This window comes from Anas platyrhynchos, chromosome 16 (genome assembly GCF_047663525.1).
Source record: "Anas platyrhynchos isolate ZD024472 breed Pekin duck chromosome 16, IASCAAS_PekinDuck_T2T, whole genome shotgun sequence".
Taxonomy (NCBI): domain Eukaryota; kingdom Metazoa; phylum Chordata; class Aves; order Anseriformes; family Anatidae; genus Anas; species Anas platyrhynchos.
Window position 1 is genome coordinate 6,711,496 of NC_092602.1, and position 20,598 is coordinate 6,732,093.

Here is a 20,598-nt window from a genome sequence, read left to right on the forward strand (position 1 = left end):
TCATCCTCCGCCAGTAATAAATATTATAAGGATGTGCTTCCAGCCCGTATCCTGTTTGATGCTCTGCCTGCCCCTCGGCCCGTGGCCTCCGGCTCCTGCTCCAGCGAGATAAAGGGGGCCGGTGGGTGAAAGTGCCGGCGCAGCGCTGCTTTCCCCTTTTTAGGGCGCTGCTTTCCCCTTTTTAGAGCATTACTTTCCCCTTTTTAGAGCAGCCCCCGCCGGGGCTGGCCGTGCCAGGGGGCTCCCGACTGCGTCCCCCCGGCCGGCCTCTACTTTCGGGCCTCGCTCGTTTTCGGGGGGAATCTCCCGAAAGTGAGGACATCGCCTTTCACCTCCACCGGGCTTGCTGTGAGAGGCTCCGAGGGGCTGCGACAATCTCTGGGGAGGGTCCTGGGGGGGGACACCCGAGCGCTGCCTCCTGCCCGAGCCCCGGCGCCCCGCAGGGTTGGGCAGAGATTTTTGGGGGGATGCTGCCCATCGCCTCCATCCCCGGAGTGACCCCCCCTGCACACCGACCCCTTTTCCCTGCTGGTTTCAGCCCTTTCACGGGTCGGGGGGGCCCTTCCCATTTCAGCCTGAGGGGGTGGGGGGTATTTAAACGCCGGGGCATGCAGCCCGCCAGGTTGCCGGGGGGGAAGGTTTGGGCTGAGCAGGATTTGTATTCCCCACCCCTCCCGACCGCCTCCCCCCCCCCCCGCCTTGGATGGCCCAAGGTGAGGGCTGCTGGAAATGTCGCGTTAAGCTGATGTTCCTCGGAGGGTGTGGGGGGGTGTTTGTGGAGGGGGGTGCTGGCGTCGGGGCTGGCAAAAGCGAAGCAAAACAAAACAAAACAAAAAATCAAACCTCCAAAATAAGAAAAAAATAAAGGATCAGGCAGCAGCTGCGGGCTTCGGGCCGCATCCCCACGCAGCAGGATCTTGTTTGCCATTCGCAGGGGGGGTAACAGAGCGGCGCTGCCCCCCCGTCGGGGCGGTGAAGCCACCCCACAGCCTCCCGGCTCAACTTTCTCCTCTCCGCCGAGCCCTGGCCTTGGAGCCGGAGCAGGGGCACCTCTCGGTGCCATAGGACCCTCCCCCCCCCCAGGTCGGTGCCACTTATTTGGGGTCAGGAACATCTGTTTTTTTTTTTCGCTCCCTAGGTGCTTGCCCCCCGAAAATTCCTGCAAAGGGAGGGCGGTTAAGGTGCTGGGGGGAGAATTTCCTATCAGGAGATGAAATTCACTGCGGATCCAGAGCCCCCCCGCCGGCACAGGGATCAGGTAGCCGCTTTTGCAGGGCACTCTTGGTTTTTAGGTGCTGGGGGCTCAGCCTGCTGGATTCCCCCCCTCCCTTCCACGGGCCTAACGCTGACCTCCCCCTCCCCATGCCCTAGCAAGAAATCCGTGTACCGCAGGTGTAACTCTGCCTTGCAAATGGCTTTATCTCCTGTGTATCTTATTTGTATATAGTAACGTTAATGAGTAACTCTTGTGGCGCTTGTGGATGGAGGTAAACAGCGAGCAATCTCTCTGGATTATCCTGTCTATTACTCACCTGGCGCCTGTCTTGATATCCTCAATGGTTTTATGGCTGATGCAGGCGACCCGGCGCTGGGTGGGGGGGGGGGAACCGGGAGGCGGCGGGGGGGGTCCGGCGGGGCGGCGGCGCCACCTCTCGGGCAGTGCGGGCAGAGCGGGGCGGCCCCCGGGGGGGCACAGGGCTTGGGGTGGAGGGGGGGCACCCAGAGAGATGGGGGGGCTCCTAGAAGGGGAAAAACGGGGGGATGGGGGGGAGAAACACAGGTGCCCACCCCATTCCCCGGGGGGGCGGAGCTCGCTGATGGCTTTCCTGGGAGCGGAGCTGGGTTTCACCCCGGGGAGCTTTGGCCGCCGGTGCAAAGTCTCTGGGAAAGCGGGGATGGGGCAGCGGGGAGGGGGGGAGCACGGGGGGGCAGGGGACGGGGACACGACCCAAAGGAATTGGTGCTGCCCGGGGAGGGGCACAGGAGCCACCTCTACGGAGCCCGACGGCGCGGCCGCTCCGCCGCCGTCCTGCCTGGCCCAAGCTCCGCTATTAGTTAATTATTGATTGATTACAAGCGCAAATTTATTTCTCTTCCCTCTGCCCCCCCCCACGGCCCTTCCCTCGCCTCCCGGCCGCGGTGCACGGCGCGCTCCGGCCCCCTCGCTCTTGCCCTCTGCAAACACCGGGAGGGAGGCAGGGAGGCGGGTTGTTGGTTTTGGCCTCGACAGCTTCCAGGAATATGAAATATTGAAGCCCTTCGGTCGATCCCCTGTACCCTGGCCGCCCTTTTTTTTTTTTTTTTTGGCCTTTCATGTCCTGCCTGGGGGGGTCCCGCGGCGGACGGCGCTCCCCCTTCTCGCCCCCCGCCGTCGTGCGGGCTCGCAGCACGCCAGGCCTCGCAGATCAAAGCGGCTCCTCCGTCCTCCGCACGAGGGGAAGAGAAAAAGGTTTTTCCTTCTTTTCAACGATTGTTCGTAAAAAAAAAAGTCTTGGAAGCGGGGACCAGAGCCCGCCTCCGCCCTTGCCTCGGGCTGCGGGGTTGCACCGGGAAGCGCATTTGGGAAGGCAGGGAGAGGGCTCGGGAGAAGGGAAGGAGGAAAAAAATTAACAAGAGGGGAAAAAAAAGGGGAAAAAAAAAAAAAAAAAGAGTTGCTTAAAATCGAGCAGCCGTGTGCGTGTGAAGCGCACCCGAGCCGGGGTGGGAGCTCACCGACGGCCGCCCCGTGGGGTGCGGGGCTGGGGGGACCCCCCCAGGGGTCCACAGCTGGGTTTTTACTGCGGGGCTCGGGGTGCCCGTGGGAGAGGCTGCAAGAAGCTCTCAGCTTCACTCCCGAGCGGCCCTGGCTGCCGAGGGACGGACGGACGGACAGACAGACGGATGGGCTGTTTGCTGTCCCGGGGAGGGGAAGATGCTCTTATGGGGCGATTGCTTATTGGGGAGCTGCTGCTTTGGCACCACGGACCGGGCACCCTGGGCGCACCAGGGCCACGACGGATTCGTGCTGCAGGCGCCGCGACGGCGGGGTTGGGGCGAACCGGAGCGGGGAAATCCGAATTTCCCCTCTCCGGCGTCTTGCCAGAAGCCCCCCCGAGCCTCCTTCCATCCCGCACACGGCAGCAGCCCCGCAGAGGGACATTCCAGCCCCTGGCGCTGGGGGCTGGCATCGCCTTATCTCCCTGACCCGCCGACCTCTCCCTGCAGCCAGACCCTTTTCCATCTCCCGAACTTTTAAAGAGCGCCCCTTTACACCTGAAGCCTTTTGACTCCGGGCACAGAGAAAAGCCAACAGCTCGCAGGGAGGCAGCTCTGGAGGATGATGCATGCTTTGGGGGGTTTTGTTGTTGTTGTATTTTTTTTTTTTCCAGACCCAAACTTCCCACGTGCTTCTCCCAAACCCCGCATTATTCGGGAACAATTAAGGCGTGTAAAAACACGGCGAGGCGAAGCCCTCAGCCTGAAGTGGCCGTTCAAGGCACTTTTGCAACTCGTGGCTCCAGCTCCTCGCCACGCCGCGGGGGTCAGAGCGGGCCCCCCCGGCACCACCGCTCCTCCCCGGCGAGCTCAGCCCACAACCGCTGGGCAAGGCACCACCTTCGGCTTTTCCCATTCCTAGCAATTATTTTTCACGATTTGAGGATTTGGGAGAAAAGGCTAATTTTTTATTTTTCAGCTCTCGGCCGAAAAAGAGATTGCCGCATCTAACCGCGGCCGTAATTCCTGCTGAAGCTCACGGTGTTCTCACTACATTTAGCTTCCATCACTCCCCCAGATAAAGCCCTTTCCAGCGAAAGACCCTATTCAACACATTTAAAAAAAAAAAAAAAAAAAAGCAACAAACAAACGATCGCGAGCGGGCTGGGCTGTGCCGAGCCCCGCCGGGCTCCAACGCAGCCGCGGAGTGCCCGACCCCAGGGGCACCCGGACCCCCCCTCGGGGGCAGCCCCCCTCTTTTCTCCTTTCCGAAGTTTATTCCTTTGCAAGCCGCCAAAGCACCGCTGGCAAATAAAGTAAAATAAAATTATCGGTGAAATTAGCCCGAGAGAAAAAATAATAAAAATAAACAGCGGTGCGTTTTCCCTTCGACCTGCTCCATCCAGGGAAACCCGGGGGGTCCCCCACCGCTTCGGCTTGAGGGGTCGGGGAAATTACGGAGCTTTTCTTGGGGAAGAGGTGCAGGAGAAGGAGGGAGCTGGAAGCTTTTGTACAAAACGTGGAGCCACGTTTCTGTTCGCTCCCGGGGAAGGGGCTCGGAGCGGCCCCGGCCCGGCAGCCCCCGCATCCCCCCCGCTGCTGCTCGCTCGCCCCCGGAGCTGCGGCATCGCCACCGCTTCTGGCCGGGGCTCGTTCCCTTCTGCCGCGCAGCCTCGCCTAGCCGCTCGGGCATTGCTTTCCGACGGGTTTCTTTAAAAAATGCTAGTTTTAAGCTCTTCCTCGTTGTCAATTCGGGCCCTTTCCCGCGGATTTTGAAAGGCTTTTTTTCAAATTCGCCTGCTCTCTCGAGCCCTACTCTAGCCGGCTTCCATTTCTCCCAAGCTTGAGCTAAAAAACGAAGAGAAAGAGAGGAAAAAATAAAAATGAAAAGAACAACAACAAGCAAACGAACAAGAACCCACCCCAAACCTTACATATAGATGTAAGGCAGGTCAGGAGGCTCCCCCGCTTCGCATGCTGCAGCGGATGGGGGCAGGGGCTACCCCTAGGAAAAGTGAAAAGCTTGTTTTAATGGGCGGTCATTGCTAAATCTCACCTTAGGGCCAAAACGACTCGCGACCCATTGCCCTCCTTACGATGTATTTATTTGTCTCAGTGGCACCAGCCGTCAGTCATTAGGGGGGGGTTAACCCGAGAGCCGCACGACGGTGCTGGCGGTGGTCTTGTGGCTCTTTGGTTTGTTTTAAATATGATTTCTCAACAGGAACCCGGCCAGAGGCGAAGCACTGACCTGTCCCGGCAGGGATTCCAGGTGAAACACAGGGGACACGCGTGGGAGCACAGCCAGCGACGAGGACCCCCTCCCAGAAAAATGCGGCGGTTCACTATTATTATTATTTTTTTTTTCTGGATAAAATGGGCTTTGCTTTGCACCCCGAAGGGTTTGCTCTTGGAAAAAGCTGCGTCTCGGGCCAGTAGACACTTTGTTGAATGAACCTGGTGATTTTTGCCTTTTTTTTTTTAGCAATTACGAAGGGGAAAAATAAATATAAAGAAACCCAACTGCAGGAGCAGGACCGCCGTGAGCAGGACGAGCTGCCCCGGAGCGAAGCATGCAGGGAACCGGCGGGGGGCACCCGGGCAGCCCCCCTGGGGGTGGGTTGTGCTGCTCCCAGCCCGGGGCACAGCTCCGGAGCGGCTCCGTGGCTTTATGTGACTTGATTTAGCTGTAACTCTCCCTGGACGGAAGGCGTCCATAAAGTGCTGCCTGTATTTCAAATATTTCCGTAGTTCAAATAAATATCCACGTTTGTATATAAAGATTTTGGGAAGAGATGGGGGCTGTGCACGCCTTTATTTCGCTTTGATGGAGACGTGCACGCTACGAGACACCGGGCACCGCGTGTCCCGGCCCCGGCAGCCCGCACACGAGCCCTGCCGGCGCCAGCTCCCCCGGAGGCTGCTGCGCACCCCGGCTCGGCACCTCCCGGCCGAGCACCGCCGTGCCCCCAGCCCAGGACCGGGGTGGGGGCTCAATCCGCCGGGTTCAGCATCCATGCCTCGCTCAGAGTCGCGTTATCGCATGTCCCGGGGGAATTCATCCCCGCCGGCCACTTGCGAGCATCAGCTCGCCGAGCAGTCCCGGGCTCCCCCTCTGTGGCCCCCACCCCTGGACCCCCCCCCCCCGGCTCTATAGGGCCGGGACCCCCTTGTGGGGAGCGGAGATCCCTGGGGACCCCCCTGGCTCCGCGCAGCCCTCTTAGAGCCGGGTGTCTGGTTCGGTCCGTCTGCCAAATCTTTAGTCGGGGGAGGATAAAAGGTATTATTTTAGGGTGCTAAAATATAAATTTAGGAGTCCTCGGCATCCCGCGGCTCCAAATTTCTGCTGCCGGGAGGAGGGATGGGCGGTGTGAGAGCCTCATTCCCGGCTCCCTGCTGACTCCGGGCACAGAGCAAGGAGTGGGGGAAGCTCCATCCCTGCCACACGCCTCGTCCCTAATTCCCCAGATCCCCAAATGCTGGGGCATCGAGGCAGCGGCAGGACCCGAGCACAAAGCGGGAGCGGAGCCGGTGGCCGGGGCCGCCGTGCCCGGAGCCGGAGCCGCCGCTCTCCCGCTCCTGGAGCGCCACCTGGTGGGGGCAGCCCCGCAGCACGGCCGCGAAGCTCCCCGGGGCTGCTCCGGGGGGAGGTGAAAAAGTGGAAAAGGTGGTTTTTCGTTTTTGGAGCCCGAGGAAAGAGAGCCTCATCTGGAAAGCCTCCGTGCCGGCCTTCCTTCTGTGCTCTTGTAATCGTGTGTGTTTGTGGGGGCTGAGAATGTGTGCAAGGAGCCCATCAGCACTGATGTGACGGCTCCTGGTGATCTCAGTGAACTCCAAATGAGCATCCCAGTGCTGGGCATCCCCACGGAAGTGGCACCAGGCCTGGAATTTTGGTAGAAAACCTCCCAGAGCTTTACAGGTGTGAGTGGCTGTGCGGTGAGGGCAGACAGGGCTCTAGAAAGGAGCCATCTCCCTGCCCTGGTTTGCACAGCACAAGGCCTCCTTTGCTTCGTCTCCTTGCATTTCTGCCGCCCGCCCTCACATATCCCTGTGTCATGCACATACTGAGCTATTTTGCCTCTGTGTTATCTTTTTTTTTTGTGCTAGCCTTGCCTTTTGCTCACTTGTACACACATTCAAACACGCACGCACGGAAAACATCTTTTTACATTCTGTTTCATAGTTTGATTCATATTCTTCCTGCCTTACACTTTTTGCTCTCTCTTACACACGCATGCAGCTGTTCTTCATAAGCAGTTTGTCTTATTATAACCTTATTTATGTTTTCTGCCTCCTCCCTCATTACAAAACTATTCTGCACCAGAAACTGCCATTTCGCATGAAACACTTCTCTCCGGGTGAGAGATCAACTTGCTTTGGTGGAACTGGGGGCACTAAAATGTGAGAACAAGGATGTAAAAGCAGGAAGACATGCATCAAACTTCAGGGTAAACAATGGGAATGATATTGATTGCGTTTTAATGTGCGGCGGTCACACAATGGGGAAGAAAGCCTTCCCAGGGAAACAAAAAAAAAAGACACTCGTCCTCTTAAGAAACTGGTAGCAGACAAAATCCACTGAAACTTCTGAACCAGAGCAGAGGGATCTTTAGGGAAGAGCCTTCCAGGTCCAGCAGAGCTTCCAAATAAACTGCTGTCCTACTTTCCGACTGTCTCTGATTAGCGATGAGAGATGCCCATTGTCCCTTTCCACGCCGGTGCACGCTCTCATTAGGGACCCTGAATTGTGTATGTGCATGTAGGCGTCAGAGCTGCTTTGCAGCAAGTGATGCACAGGGTTTCTGTGGAAGGTAATTCCCGGGTTCCAGCGGCCTGAAAGATTTATGAAGGAGATTTATGAAGGAGTTAAACCCTTGGAGCCTGGTGTTAATGCTTCCAGGAGCGGCAGGCAGGGGCGATGGGCTGATTGTCGTGCGAGAGAAGCGCTGGTCTTGCCACAAACGCTTAGTGAAGCTGTGTGAACAGGGCTTTGGGGGAATTCACAACTCCAAGGGCAGCCGTTTTGCTGGCTGTGGAAGGATTTGGTGGAGAAGTAGCAAAGGGTTCACGCTGCGCTACTTGGGTGTCGGGTTCTGAGCTGGATGCATGGGGGTTAGGTAATCTGGAAAGCAGTAGTCCTTGCCACTCCTTAATGAGTTATCTCAAGTCCAAATCACTTAATTCCCAATGAGGACGGTGTAATGCACGAGAAAAAAAGTGTCAAAAACATGAAGGCACAGCTGCTCTTTCCACTCGAGTAGCTGAGATCAGTTTGGATAATGGATATTCTGCCCAGATCCTTCCAGGGGAACTTCGGGTCTCCAGCGCCTCACTGAGAGGAGGCACGTTGATTTATCATTTATTTATTGGATCACAACTCTGCTTCATGGGTAATCAATCGCTGCTTTTTCTGCTTCCTTTTCAATCACATCACCCCGGTGAAATCAGGGGGCGAGACCACTCTGAGAGCAGAGCTTTCCCTTCAAATAATATTTCCATAAGGTTTCTAGGTGTCAGTGGGAGATGGAAGGAACAGCAGCCAGGGCTGGGTTTGGCCTTGTCATTTAGGGTTGGGAGAGCACCCTCATGCCCCTGCCCCGAGCACACAGCAATGGATGGTGATGGTTCCCAAAAGTTTTAATGGCCTGGGGACTTGGGTACACCATGCACATGGGCTCACCCCACTTTCTTGCTCTGAAATGAGCTGGAATGGAAATTACAATTAATTTTGGGGCTAAACCCTGCTTCTCCCCAGGACCTATTGCTGCCTGCTCAGCCCAGTGCCACCTGTGTGCTGCAGACCCCAGGCTTTACACAAGTTCCAGCTGTGACCCAGCACCATCTGAGGGACCCAGCTGGGCCTGATAGAGCTGGGACTGCAGGGTTTATGAGCTTGGGCCAAGGAATGGCTTTTTCCTGAAGACAGTGGTGTTGGAGGAGCTACAAGGTGCAAGAGGCTGCTGAGAGGACCTGTGATGGATTCCCTATGCAGGTAGGAGGCTGTGGGGGGAAAAAAAAGGGACTTGGTGTAGGTGTAGTGCTGGTGGTAGATGCTGTATAGCTTCTTGGCTGTGCCTTGGGAGCTGTGAGGTGTTTTTTTTTTCATGGAGGGAGTCTAGCATGTGTTGAAAATGCATTCCTTAGTCCTTGGAGGGCTTCAGGGATTGTGTCTGCTAGATTCTGTCTTGTGGCTGTGAGTACCCTTCAGATAAAATAGAATGGGGCCTTGGTTTGCAGGTGTGTAGCTGTGGTGGATGTGCACCTACCTAGGTCATTCCCTCCCTGCTGGGGCTCTGCTAGACCTAACACTGTGTCTGTGGGATTTGAGGTAGGTCTGAGTGAGCTCGATGTGGTTTTTGTTCCCAAGGTGCCAATGTGTCCTTGCAGAGAGCTTGTGGGCAATGCCCTGAAAGTAGATGTGAAATGTCTCGAGGTGTATGTTGGGTCCTGTGAAATCAGTCTCTTGTACTCTTTGATTTTTGGAGTTCCTTGGCTGGGGAACAAACGGGGCGGCCTGCGTTTGGGGAGGATGTTGAAACCTAGGGGTGAGTGTGGCAAAGACTGAGAGTTAGGAGTGTAGCTGGAGGGGAAGGAACTTGATAAACAAGTGCCACGCTCCCTCTAGCTGGCCTGGCAGCCTTTTGTCATCCTGCATTCATCTGCCAGCCTGGCTGGTCTGTTCAACACCTGCTTTCTTATGTGAGAAGCCCCAAAACTACTTGTGGTGTTTCCTTATTTTCAGGGACCTCAGTCAGGTAAAGCATCAATATGTAAATCTCTATTCCAGGCAAGGCACACCTAGTCAGTCTGGGACAGCAGTCTGCTGATAACCAGTGCCACTTAGGGCTGCGTGTTCTCTAGGACAATTGTCAGTAACCAGCATGTAGGAATAGGGTAGCTGTTGGGACATGAGCTTGTGTTAATCAATGCTATGATATTATTTGATCTAAAATGGAGTAGAAACACTCAATTACAATACTCAGTTTGAAAATCTGTTCCTAGGAAGCTGTGCTGGACAGAGTCTTCTTAACATGTATTCTTTCATTTTCAAAGCAGCCTTTTGCCCTATCTAGAGAATTAACTTCAGAGTGTTTAAAACTTGGAGGAGTTTGGAGAGAAAGGTGGGAGGGATCTGTCTGTTTTTTATGGTGTATGTTGTTACGCCCAGCTATTCCCCCATTGTAGCTTCAAACCGTTGATGGATATCCTTGTTCACCTCTGTATGGGTGGGTTTCCCCATGTCCAGCTTGGTCAGCCATCAACCTGTCCCGTGACAGGAGGGCTAACTAAAAAAATGGGTTGGGAACTGAGTCACAGTAAGTCTCTTGTGCTGGAGGAAGTTGTGTGAGAACAGAAACATGATTCAAGGGCTCCAAAGCTGGACTGAAGCTTGTGCTTTTCATTTTGGATTGTCACTGCACTGGTGTGGCTCCTTCTCATTGTACTGTGCTCAATGTCCTGCAAAACTGGGCAGCCAGCTCCCTGTCCTGGCTTTGCAGAACATGGGGGAATTAACCACGAGAGCTCCTGACTTCTCCATAAGGCTCTCCTCTTCTAGCACTGCAGAAAAACAGTGGTGAATGTGAAAATGCTTTTATCTTTAAGGATTAGGCAGTTGAAAAGCAGGAGGGAGTGGAGTGAAGACTGGTCTCCATGACCTTGGCTAAGCTTTTTTGCTCAGCTCTCTGTGCTGAGCATAAGATTACTTAGTGTGGGCAGCTCTCCTCCTGCCAGTGGAAACTGGTGTTGTGAAGGCTGCTGGTTGTGTTAGGAGCTGTGGAGTTTCAGAAAGTCGCCTTTCCTGCTGGCAGTGTGGCTGTCTGGCTGCAGGAGCTTTCACAAATGCATGAGTTTTAAGCTGCAAGCAGGCCTGAATGGCAAATAGAAGGGCAAAGGCTTTATCTGGGGGCCTCCCTGCTAGATCTTGAGGGTGTTAGCCTTTAATGGGTCCAAGATGAACAGAAACACTGTGGGATATGCTCTGTCCCCTTGGCTATGTCCTGCAGCACTCCAGGACAAGGCAGGTCTTGTTCTTTAGGCTCTGTTATACAGACTTGTATTGTCTTGGGTATGGGGATCACTGAGATAGTATTGATTGGGGAACACAAAGTCTATTTTATCTGGAAGACCCAGTTCACGCAGCCTAGACCAAACCTCTCCTGCCACTTGGAAATGGGAGAAGGCCTGCCCCAAACCAGAGATCTTCGAGCTGATCCCAGCTCCATCCAATTAACCTGTTGTCCCTTACTGGAAAGGGATGGGTAAAATCAACCTCATCAAGAGTAGGAACCCTTCAAAGGTCAGTGTTGGACTGGTGGGTAGGTACATGGATGGTGCATGCTATAGCTCTTGCTGTAGCTCACATTAGCTACTTGGACACAACATGGGAAAATCAGGGCTTCTATAACCACATGCAGTTCTTGGTGTTGTTTCAGGAACAGTCTCAAATTTAAGAATTTAATCTTCAAAACTAGCTGTCTCATCTTTGCTACAAGGCAATGGCAATACCAGATCCTTGATCACTGAGGAAATATCTGTCTTCCAGAAGGAGCAAATGGTCTGGATTAATTCTTCATTTGTTAGAAAATCTGATGTGTGTGGGAGTGAAACAGCCTTCTAGGAAAATGCTTGTGTAATGTTCCCAATAGTATAATTCTGCAATTCAGTGGAAACTAGAAGCAAAATTAGCGTTACATTCACACTGGAAGCCTGTTTTGCCTCCAGAAGGGCATGAGGAGGGAACAGCATACATGTCCCCTGCTCTCCTTGTATAAATGCTGGCCTCCTGATGATTTACTGGTGAACTATCAGGGCACCTGATTTGGTTGAACAGCATGTAGGGAGGAAGGAGTTTGTCTCACAGCTGAAGGTTGAAGAGCCAGCTGCATGGTTTACCAGGAGCAATTAGCCTTGTGGCCTCAACAATGGCACTGAGGCAAGGAACAGAGCAATGGGAGGAGGCCAAGACCACAGCCCTGGCTACTTTGGGGCTCAGAAATCAGTCTCCTGAGCTCAGTGATGCAGAGCTGCCCAGCAGCACTCTGCAAATAACCTGCAGTCCCTGCTGACATCTCTTCACCAGGGGAAGAGCTGCTGGGGTCCCTCATGGCTCAGGGGCAGGGCTGCCTTCACCCTCCTGGCTCCTCTTGGGGACAGGGTTTAGAGGCATCAGCCTTTTGCTTTGTGGATGCGTGGAGGAAAACCACCAGGATTTCATGTCTCATACCGGAGTAGCCTCATCTGGATGAGGGAAATGTTTTTTTTTCCTAGACTTATGCAGGAATCTCTTGTTCAATATAAATCCACTTTAGGCAAAAGGAGATTTTCTGACACTTTGCTCAGTGCAAAGAAACAACTATTTATGAATTGTACAAAATATAATTGGAGAAAAAATCTCTGCCTTAACAGAAGAATGGATGTAGAGGCTCAGTGCTGTAGGTGTTTATGTTTAAGAGGCAACACCTTGGAGCTAGCAGTCCTGGTCCTTCTGACTTGGCTGAGTGGTGCCAATCCTGGTGATGCTGGTGGCCTCATCTGTCAGCCTCGTTTCTTGGTGGGAGCATCTTTTGGACTAAGAAGCCTTGTGTGCTCCCTCTCTAGAGATAACAGAGGAGAAATGGGGAGTGTGTGCTCTTCCTGGTCTGCCAGCGGTGCTGGTGAGGCAGCTGGGGCACTGCAGCCTGAGGTGGTGGCTGTGCCAGAGAGCCCGGTTTGCTCTTGGATGTACCTCAGGCTCTCATAGAGCTGTGTTTGCATAAACCCCAGGTGAGCGTGCTTGTGTTTGAAGAACTATATTAAAATATGCCACTAGATGGCCCCAGGAAGAAGCCCGTTCAGGCTGCGGGGCCCAAGGGACTGAAAGGCAAGGGCAGCCTCCAAGCAGGCACCTGGCCTTGCTGCAGGCCTGCTCCAGGGGAGGGATGGGGCTAGCAGAGTCCAATTGCTGAAACACGAGTGGTGGGAAAGAACAAGAGGAAAGCTGAGGGCTCCCACATGGCCTTATCTTTCACAGCACCTTCTGCTGGGTCTTGCATCACGGGAGCGTGCAGGTGTGGTGCTTCCCCAGAGGAATGGTGTGAGCTGCCTGTTCTAGCCTGGTGCCCTATCTCCGTAGCCATCGGTGGAAGGGGTGGCTGCCTGGTGAGGCGTCTCTATAGCCTGCCTGGAGGTTGTGGATCCAAGCACCACAGACTGAAACAGGCTGGAGAATTAGCCAGGTTTCTTGGAGTAACCCACAGGCAGCACCTGCTGTTCAAACACAAGCTGTGTGAAATCCCACTTGAGGGTCAGTGATGCACAAAGCCTTGTGGTGTGTGAACTGCTGGTGTCTGCTGGCCTGAGAGCTGGGGCTTGGGCCCAGGGGACTGTCTCCTAGATGGGATGCTGATGTAAGCTGTCCTTCGCTCCTAAACCATCATGTACTGTGTGGGTGTGCTGGAGGTTGGCCTTATGGGGGGATACCAAATACCAAATCCTGGTTATGGCTGCTGCTTTGACCAGGAACCTGGCTGGGTTTTAGAGGTCACCTGGAGGGGGAAGGTGGTAGTTGTGCTAATTTAAAAGGGAGCAAATAGTCTTCTCCTGAGGCTAGGAGGGGAGTGTGGTGCCTGCCATGTGCTTGTGGTCCATACTTCAGGCCTCAGCCTCTGGAGACCAGGAAGGATTTGAAGCTGTGAATGCTAACAGCTGAGCTCTGAGGATTTAATGACTGGAGCTTCACTGGTGGTGGAGAGAAGGGGGGATATGGAGAACCTGGGAGGTATAAAATAGCAAAAGGACCCTGCCATGGAGTGTGCTGTTGTGTCTGGCCTGGTGGTGGTGGTCCTTCAGGGAAGAGCGGGGCTGCTGTCTCCTTCCCTTAAGAGGGGAAGCATAGGCAGAGGATAAGCTGTCTACCTGTAACAAACCCAGCTTTCTGGGACGTGCTGACACAAAATTTTGCACTGAAAGGAGCTCTCGGAGGCTCTGTAGTGCTGCAGGCAGGTTGGGTGCTGCTGCTGAAGGCTGCAGGGCAGCCTCCCCTTGGGGCTGCCATGGCTCCATCCCTGCCTTGCTGCAGGCAGGGGAAGTACCTGCTGTCTTGCAGACAGGGAAGTTGCAGCCCTCTTCCCTCTGATATGGACTTCTTGTGGGGCCCCAGGCGAGTGGTGCTGCTCTTCCAAGCCAAGCTTTGCTCCCGAGGCAAACTGGAATGGGTCCAAGGGTTTGTCTGGTTTCCTTTTTAGGTTTCCTCCCATGTTTAGTGGGATTAATAACACCTAAGGGTGTCAGAGTTAATTAGTCACCGGGTTTTAAGTGCTCTGAAAAAAACTATAACCTATTGTTTGAGTCTCCAAGATGCTGCTGCCTCCTGTCTTCCAGAGAAGTGACAAATCTTGAAAGACCAAGAAACCTTGAATGACTTTGCTTGTTGAAGGACGCAAGCTGAGGCCATCAGAAGATCCTAAGTGCTGTCTACCTGCTGATGCCAGCAGAAACTGGTGGTGCACAGGAGGGAGTAGCTATGCTTGTAAGTGTGGTTTGTTTTATGAGTTGGTCAGAGAAAGCATGATTACTCCTCCACAAGACCTCTTGCTCAATCTAACAGCAAACCTGCCTTCAGATGTAAACCTCAGGACAAGCTGCTGCTTCAAATGTGGCTGTGGGCTGTCAGTAGAAAAAACTAAGAGCACAGGTCTTTTTGGTGAGAAGTATGGCTTTTCCCACTGTGAAATTCACACCGGTTCAAGCACAGGGGTGCCCTTACTTTTTGGGATGTTTTATCCCCAGGGCAAATATCTGCCCTATTTTTGTTCTCAGTATAGAAGTGAGCTGAATTAACACCCACTAAGGAAAGTATCCTGGGTAACCATGGATAAATGCAGTAGGACATTGCTCTCAACAAGGCTGTTTTCCTCGCAGTTTCTTGACAACATCCTAAAAAAAAAAAAAGGCTGCTCACTGAATAAACTTCCTCTGACAGGCAAACCTGGTACTGGGCCTTTTGGGGCTAGGGAGCCTATGAAGCTGCTATTTTGGGGTTTTGCATGTTTAGTTCTAAAGGAACCATGACAAATACCTACTGAACCGATGTCCTGCTGCTGTTGTGTTGATGAGAAGGGAAATTTGTTGCCTGCCACCTGCTGAAGGTCTCAGCCAGGATTTTTACCTGTGGGAGGAGGAAATTCTGGAAGGCAAAATGCAGAAGAGCAATGATTTGAGTGTTTGGGGTTGGCTGAACCTGCTCCGTGGGCTGCAGGTCCTGCTGCAGCACTTCACTGTTTGCTTAGACCCCTGGTTTTGTGGGAGTAGGCAAGTGAGCCTGCCAATGCATTGCTGCAAGGACTTTACTCAGGCTTTCTTAGCTTGATTGCTGAGTTTATTAGGTGGCAATGGTGGTCAGCTGGGATCCTTGTGATCTGCTTGCTAAGGGGGATGTGTGCTATGAATGTGCCAAGCTGCAATTGTAGGGTGCATCCTGAGGCTCTTGAATTTCAAGATCTAAGCAGTGCAAGGAATTGAGTATTATGTGGTGTGTGTTGGGGAAAGTGGGTATTCTGTGGGCCCTTTGGGATGGAGAGTCGCATGGGTGTCTGTGCCTGGAGGAAACTGGAATGGTGTTGCCTTGGATGGCTTCTTGTGGCCTTCTGCTTTGTCATTCCCACCTTCTAGAACCAGCGTGACAGCAACTGGGCCCAGTGTCCAAGCCTCTGCTGGGAGCCCTTGGAAATATCACTGGGAGGTAGGGAGGAAACTCTTGCGAAGATGGAAAATAATAAAGTTGCCTGTAAATACTGGCTTGGCTGCACCAAAGGACCCTGCTGCATGGCTGCTTGTGCAGCTGGTGCTGATGTTTCTTGTTTGGCTCACCAGGGTGGGGAGGTCTGGGGCAGGAGAGGAACAGGCTGTGCTGGCCCCATGCGGCTGAGCTGTGCCTGGGCTGGAAGAAGGAATGCTGATCTCTGCCAACAGCACTGCTGGGGCCGTGGCTTCCCAAGCTGGGGTAGCATTGGCTCAGCTTCTGGAGGAGCTTGGGGAGAAAGCTTTTCCCCTCCCACTCCATGAACTGAGGGTAATTTTGCCTGGGAGGGGTCCTGTCTTTGTGGATAGCTCAGGATGGGATGCAACCTCCACCTAATGCTACACATCCTTGTCCTCCTGAACCCCGGCCTAGGGTCAAGGTAGGGGAGGAATGGGTCTTGCTTGCCCCTTCTTCCCTGAAATGTGTAGAAAGCTGGTCCATGGGTTGGTTGTAAATCAGTATGCACGAGCAAGGCAATTTTCTGCAAGTGAAACCTGCCCTAACCAAGCCCTGGGGGAGGGAGGAGAACAGCAAGTGTCAAGGTGAGACGGAAGAGCAACAGAACGAGATTTAATTTCCTTCCCAATAATTTTCTCAAGCTGTATAAACTTTCCTTATTTAAAATAAATACTCCCTGAAAACACATTCTGTGTCAGTGGCCCTGTGAAAACACCCCCAGTCACAACCTGTGCCTGTCCTTTGCTCACAGCCTCAGCCAAAAGCCAGCAGTTTTACATTTTGCTCTATTAAGTTGAGCTGTAAATTTCCTTGTGCAAAGTCTCCCAGGCTGTGGAATGAATTTAAGTAAACAGGGTGTACAATAATAGACTTGTGTTAGGGCAGGTTTTTCAAGTGGCCTGTAACTCCTAGAGTAAGTTTTCTAAATCTCTCCCTGTTACACTGGAGAGTGTGAGCCTGTCCAGAAGGTGGAGGAAGTTGTAGAGAAGGCCTTGCTAACTATCTCTGGTGTCCCATTTGAGATCCTGTCCTCCAGAAAGAGGATTCAGTTTGATAAAGAAGTCATGTGAGATGATCTCTTGCCTGGCATTTCATCCCACTTTGTTTATTTTTCTTTGTTACTGTTTTTCTCTGTGACAGTGTCTGTGTGAGATGCCTGTAAGGGCTTTGAAGTCCCCCCCCTTTTGTCCTACAATGTGCCAAATGTAGACTCTATAACCAATTTTTGAAATGAGCTTTGAGTGTCTTCCCTGAAAAGGCATCCAAAATAATTTGTTGCTTTGTGGACTCCTCAATTAGTTCCATAAGAGTTTTTCCTCTTGGGAAAACGGGCTTTTCCTATAGGAAGCTGCTGGAAAACATTACCTCTTCAGGCTAGTGGGCATAATTGCTTTGAGAATCCTAAAATTCTGCCTGCTCTGTGTACAGAGGTGCTGTGCATTTTTTGTCTTATATTGCAAAGGAATGAAGGGCTTCTGGGGGAGGTTATGAGGTGTTCGTGTTTCCTGCTGAGCCAGGGAAGCATCTCAACTGAGAATGCAACCTACTTATCTCAGATCCTTGTCCAATCTTCAGCAAAAAAGCAGGCTCAAGATGAACATGATCCTGAAGGTTGCGAGTGAAGAAAGACCGATCCCACTTTGCAAGCTAGGCAGTTTTCCTACTTGATGTTTCTGAAGTGGTTTATTGCCCCCCCTAACTTGCTGTTAAGATGCAGATAGTTTGTACATCTGGTTGGTGTCTTTGAGTTTCCTTGTAAAAGGTACTTGATCATCAGATATAGTGGAAAGGAACTTCTGGCTTAATAGACAACCCTTTCCTGAAAAAAAAGGCTGTAAGCAATAACTTGGCATGAAAGCCCACAAATAGGGGTTTCTTTAGACTCCCCTGGGCTTGGCTATGTTGTCTGGTTATCTAACCTTTCACCAGCTGCCTCTTGTAAAACTGCAGGCAAAGTGGCTCTGACTTCTGCTAAGCTGCAGGGGGGAGGAAAAAAGAAAACATCTTTAAGGCCCTTCTCCAGAACTCACTAAAACCAATGGAAAACCTCTGAGTCCAGGGGATATTGGATCATTTCCAAAGCATGGAGAACACTGCAGAGAGGTTGAGCTCAGCTTGTGTTAGATCTAGAAGCCAAGGGAAACTCTCAGCTCCTGAGAGTACAGAAGAATCAGCAAGTCTGGATCTTAGTGCTAGGGTGATCCAAAATGATAGAAGTTGGGATTTAGGGGATGGAAGAAAATTAAAGCCTCATCTACTGGGAGTACTTCAGTTTATGAATGGGACATTTCCTCTGGGTGGTTTGGTTTATCCTCAAAGGTAAAAGGAAAAAAAAAGGACTTTAGTGACTGATGCTTCATGGCTTCTGTTACTGGCCTGCAATAGATCTATTTCTTCCTCTCAAGGAAGAAGTATTTGGGCCCCATACTCTCCTTTTCCCCCAGTAGGCAAGTGATACTGCAACAGGGCTCAACTCTGGTGCTTTTTCAGTAGCTGGCTCCAAAAGATAGTGGGATGTTCTTGTGGGACACTGGTTCTAGACCTGCAGTGTAAATGTCGGCATAACAAATACATCTAGCTGAATGCAAAGCTTTTTAGGTAAAATGAAGTGTTTGCTTTGGCATTCAGAGGCATGGAGATGCTGCAGATGGAAAACTGCCAATTGGCTGATCATTAGCTACTGAATCATAATGTACAAGTGTACTGTGAGCCCCTGGTTTTCCTTTCTTGTCAAACTTTACAACTGGCTCTTTTTTTTTTGAGGAGGAGGGAATTCTCATGGTTTTAAGCAAATCACAACTGACTCAGCCTAAGCCCAAGGGTAGAAAAGCAAAGGCTCGATGGATTAAGTGTCCTGGAACAACTGGCTACACAGCCCTTTCTTGTTTTCTGGCTGTGAGGATTGTCCTTTTGATCAGATTCTTTTCCCTACTGCTTTCCGGGTTGTAAAACCAGATTAGTCATGGCAGGGTGGCAAACAATTAATGGGGTGGGAGGTTAAGCCCTGGGAGCGTGAGCAGTGGCCCCTCAGGGGTGAATACACCCCGGTGGCCAGGCAGAGAAGGGAGGACACCTTACGTGAGGCCACCTGCCCATTTATTTGTTGGTGTTTGGGAGGGCTGATAGCCTAAAACCACCACAATAATCTGTAATCTGCTCCTACATGTGTTCCTAGCTGTCCCTGTTAGATGTAATCAGACAGATCCCAACTGACTTTCGTGGTTCTGACCCTTGCTGTGAGGCTCAGACTTGTGTCAGGGAGATGAAGATGCAGTTTGGACACTTGCCATCTCCCCCATATATCTGACCTTCACCTCTTCCTGCCTCTGCTACCAAGGTCACTACCTACCCTCAGGGTGCCCTGATGGCTTGGAGGGCTTTGATTAGCTGCTGCTTACCTCCTTGTGTGTCCTAATGATTCCCACTGAGAGGTGTTTTTCTTGCTGCTCTGGTCATATGAAAGTCCAGGGAAGAGGGAATAAAATGGGTTTTTATTACATGCCTCTGAAACTGAAATACTGCTGCTGAGTGGCTTGTCAGGTCCTCAGGGACCGCAGGGAGGTGGGTGGCCAACCCAATGTGAGAAGGCAGAGGACTACAATGCAAAAGCATCCTGTTTCTGGTCAGCTGTGTGGCAAGGTGTGAGCAGAAAGGGCAGTGGTGTGCACAGGAATGCCACAACTCTTTGCTCATCCTCACCTGTCCCTCAGATTGAAAGCACTTATGTCAATCATGATGCCTGCATGCCAGACTGTCAGGCCCTTTTTGAAGGCCAGCTAGGGTTGTACCTTGCCCAACAGCTTCTGTAGCTTCGAACAAGCAGTGCAGAATTATCTATCACCAAAGGTGACATCATCTCAAAGGATGAGACAATTATGAGCAAATGTTGGCTGCTTATTGCTTGCTTGAGTCTGCTGAAAATGTTATCTTAAACACTTTAAAATATTTTAAAGCAATAAACTTGCAACATAATCTGTTTGGGTGGAGTCCTGAACCTGTGCAGCTCTGCTGGAGCTAGTGAGGGATGCTGTGTGAATATATAGGTTTATTTGCAATGAGCTGATTTGCATGATTAAGGTGGTGTGTGATGAACACAGCTGCTGCTTGGTGCATGGCTTTTGACATGAGCAGCATTACACCAGGAGTGAAATTGGCCTTCCCTATATTGTTGCCAGTTGCAAGTATTTATCATCCACCTGTGCTCTGATTTACGTGAGTGTAAATCCCAAGTAACTCCATTAACATCAATAAAGCTGCTTGGAGAGATCCCTATCTGAATTGCGTGCTGAAGACTTCTCACGTTGCTGCTAGCTATGCAGGTGCAGGGATGTGGTTGGGTTCAGCTGGGAAATGTGATGCCATCCAAGTGTGTGTCTAGCATGCAAACAAGAAAACACTGAGCCGAAACCACAAGGCTCACTTAAAGGGATGCTACCAAACTTTTTAACAAAAGCTCGCTTTGCTGTCTTAAAACATTCAAACAGGAATTTCTGAAGGGTGTTTCCCTGGTCATTTGGAGGGGAAGAAACTAGCCTGCTTCTTTTTTGGTGGGAAGGGACAGTGGAGAGAGGAAGATGGGCTGGTCCCAGATCAGTTTTGAGGGATGATGGTAGATATGTGGGAGGAGGAGATGGGTTTCTATTCCTCATTTATCTCCTCCACTTTCACTGTACCTACACCTTCAATGACTGCAAGGACAAAACAATAACTCGCTCTTCAGTGAGTTTGTTTTTTACAGTAGAAATTGTGGAAACTAAAAACACAAGGAGAAATGTTGAAGGCATGGGGTGGAGCACTGACACCTTGCACTGCTCTACTTCAAGGGTCAGAGGAACTGGTGGTTCTTCTGCTGTAGAAATAATAAATTACCTTGAAAAAAGCTGCCACAGTGAGAGCTCTTGAATAAATTCTCCTCCCTGTGCATCTGAAGTGGTGGCTATAAACCCAAACCGTTTGGGGTGGGTAGTTCTTGTGAGCAACTTGCTGTATTACTGGACTCACATAAGTTACCTACATGTGTTCTGAAGCTCATTAACATGTAACAGTAATTTCTTGGTAGGGAAACTGGAAATTTTGGGGTCTCATAGCAATTCCACAGATTGAAGGTGTAAAGTATATCTGTTGGGATTGGTTTTGGGGTGTGGAGTGCAGCTTTACTGGCTCTA

The 20,598-nt window shown here is 51.8% G+C and overlaps 1 protein-coding gene and 1 long non-coding RNA gene across 2 annotated transcripts in view; both read left to right on the forward strand.

Moving 5' to 3' along the window:
• Positions 1-1,760: 1,760 nt before the first annotated feature.
• On the forward strand, positions 1,761-5,488 carry LOC113845355 (uncharacterized). The gene is made up of 2 exons (XR_003500919.3): positions 1,761-2,449; positions 4,919-5,488. It is a non-coding gene; the product is annotated as an uncharacterized lncRNA (long non-coding RNA).
• A 3,102-nt stretch (positions 5,489-8,590) lies between these two features.
• Positions 8,591-20,598, forward strand: part of TBX5 (T-box transcription factor 5) — a 127,218-nt gene continuing 115,210 nt past the window's right edge. Inside the window, exon 1 of the mRNA XM_027470061.3 lies at positions 8,591-8,686. The gene's annotated coding sequence lies outside the window, so the exon portion shown is untranslated. The remainder of the gene's footprint in view (positions 8,687-20,598) is intronic.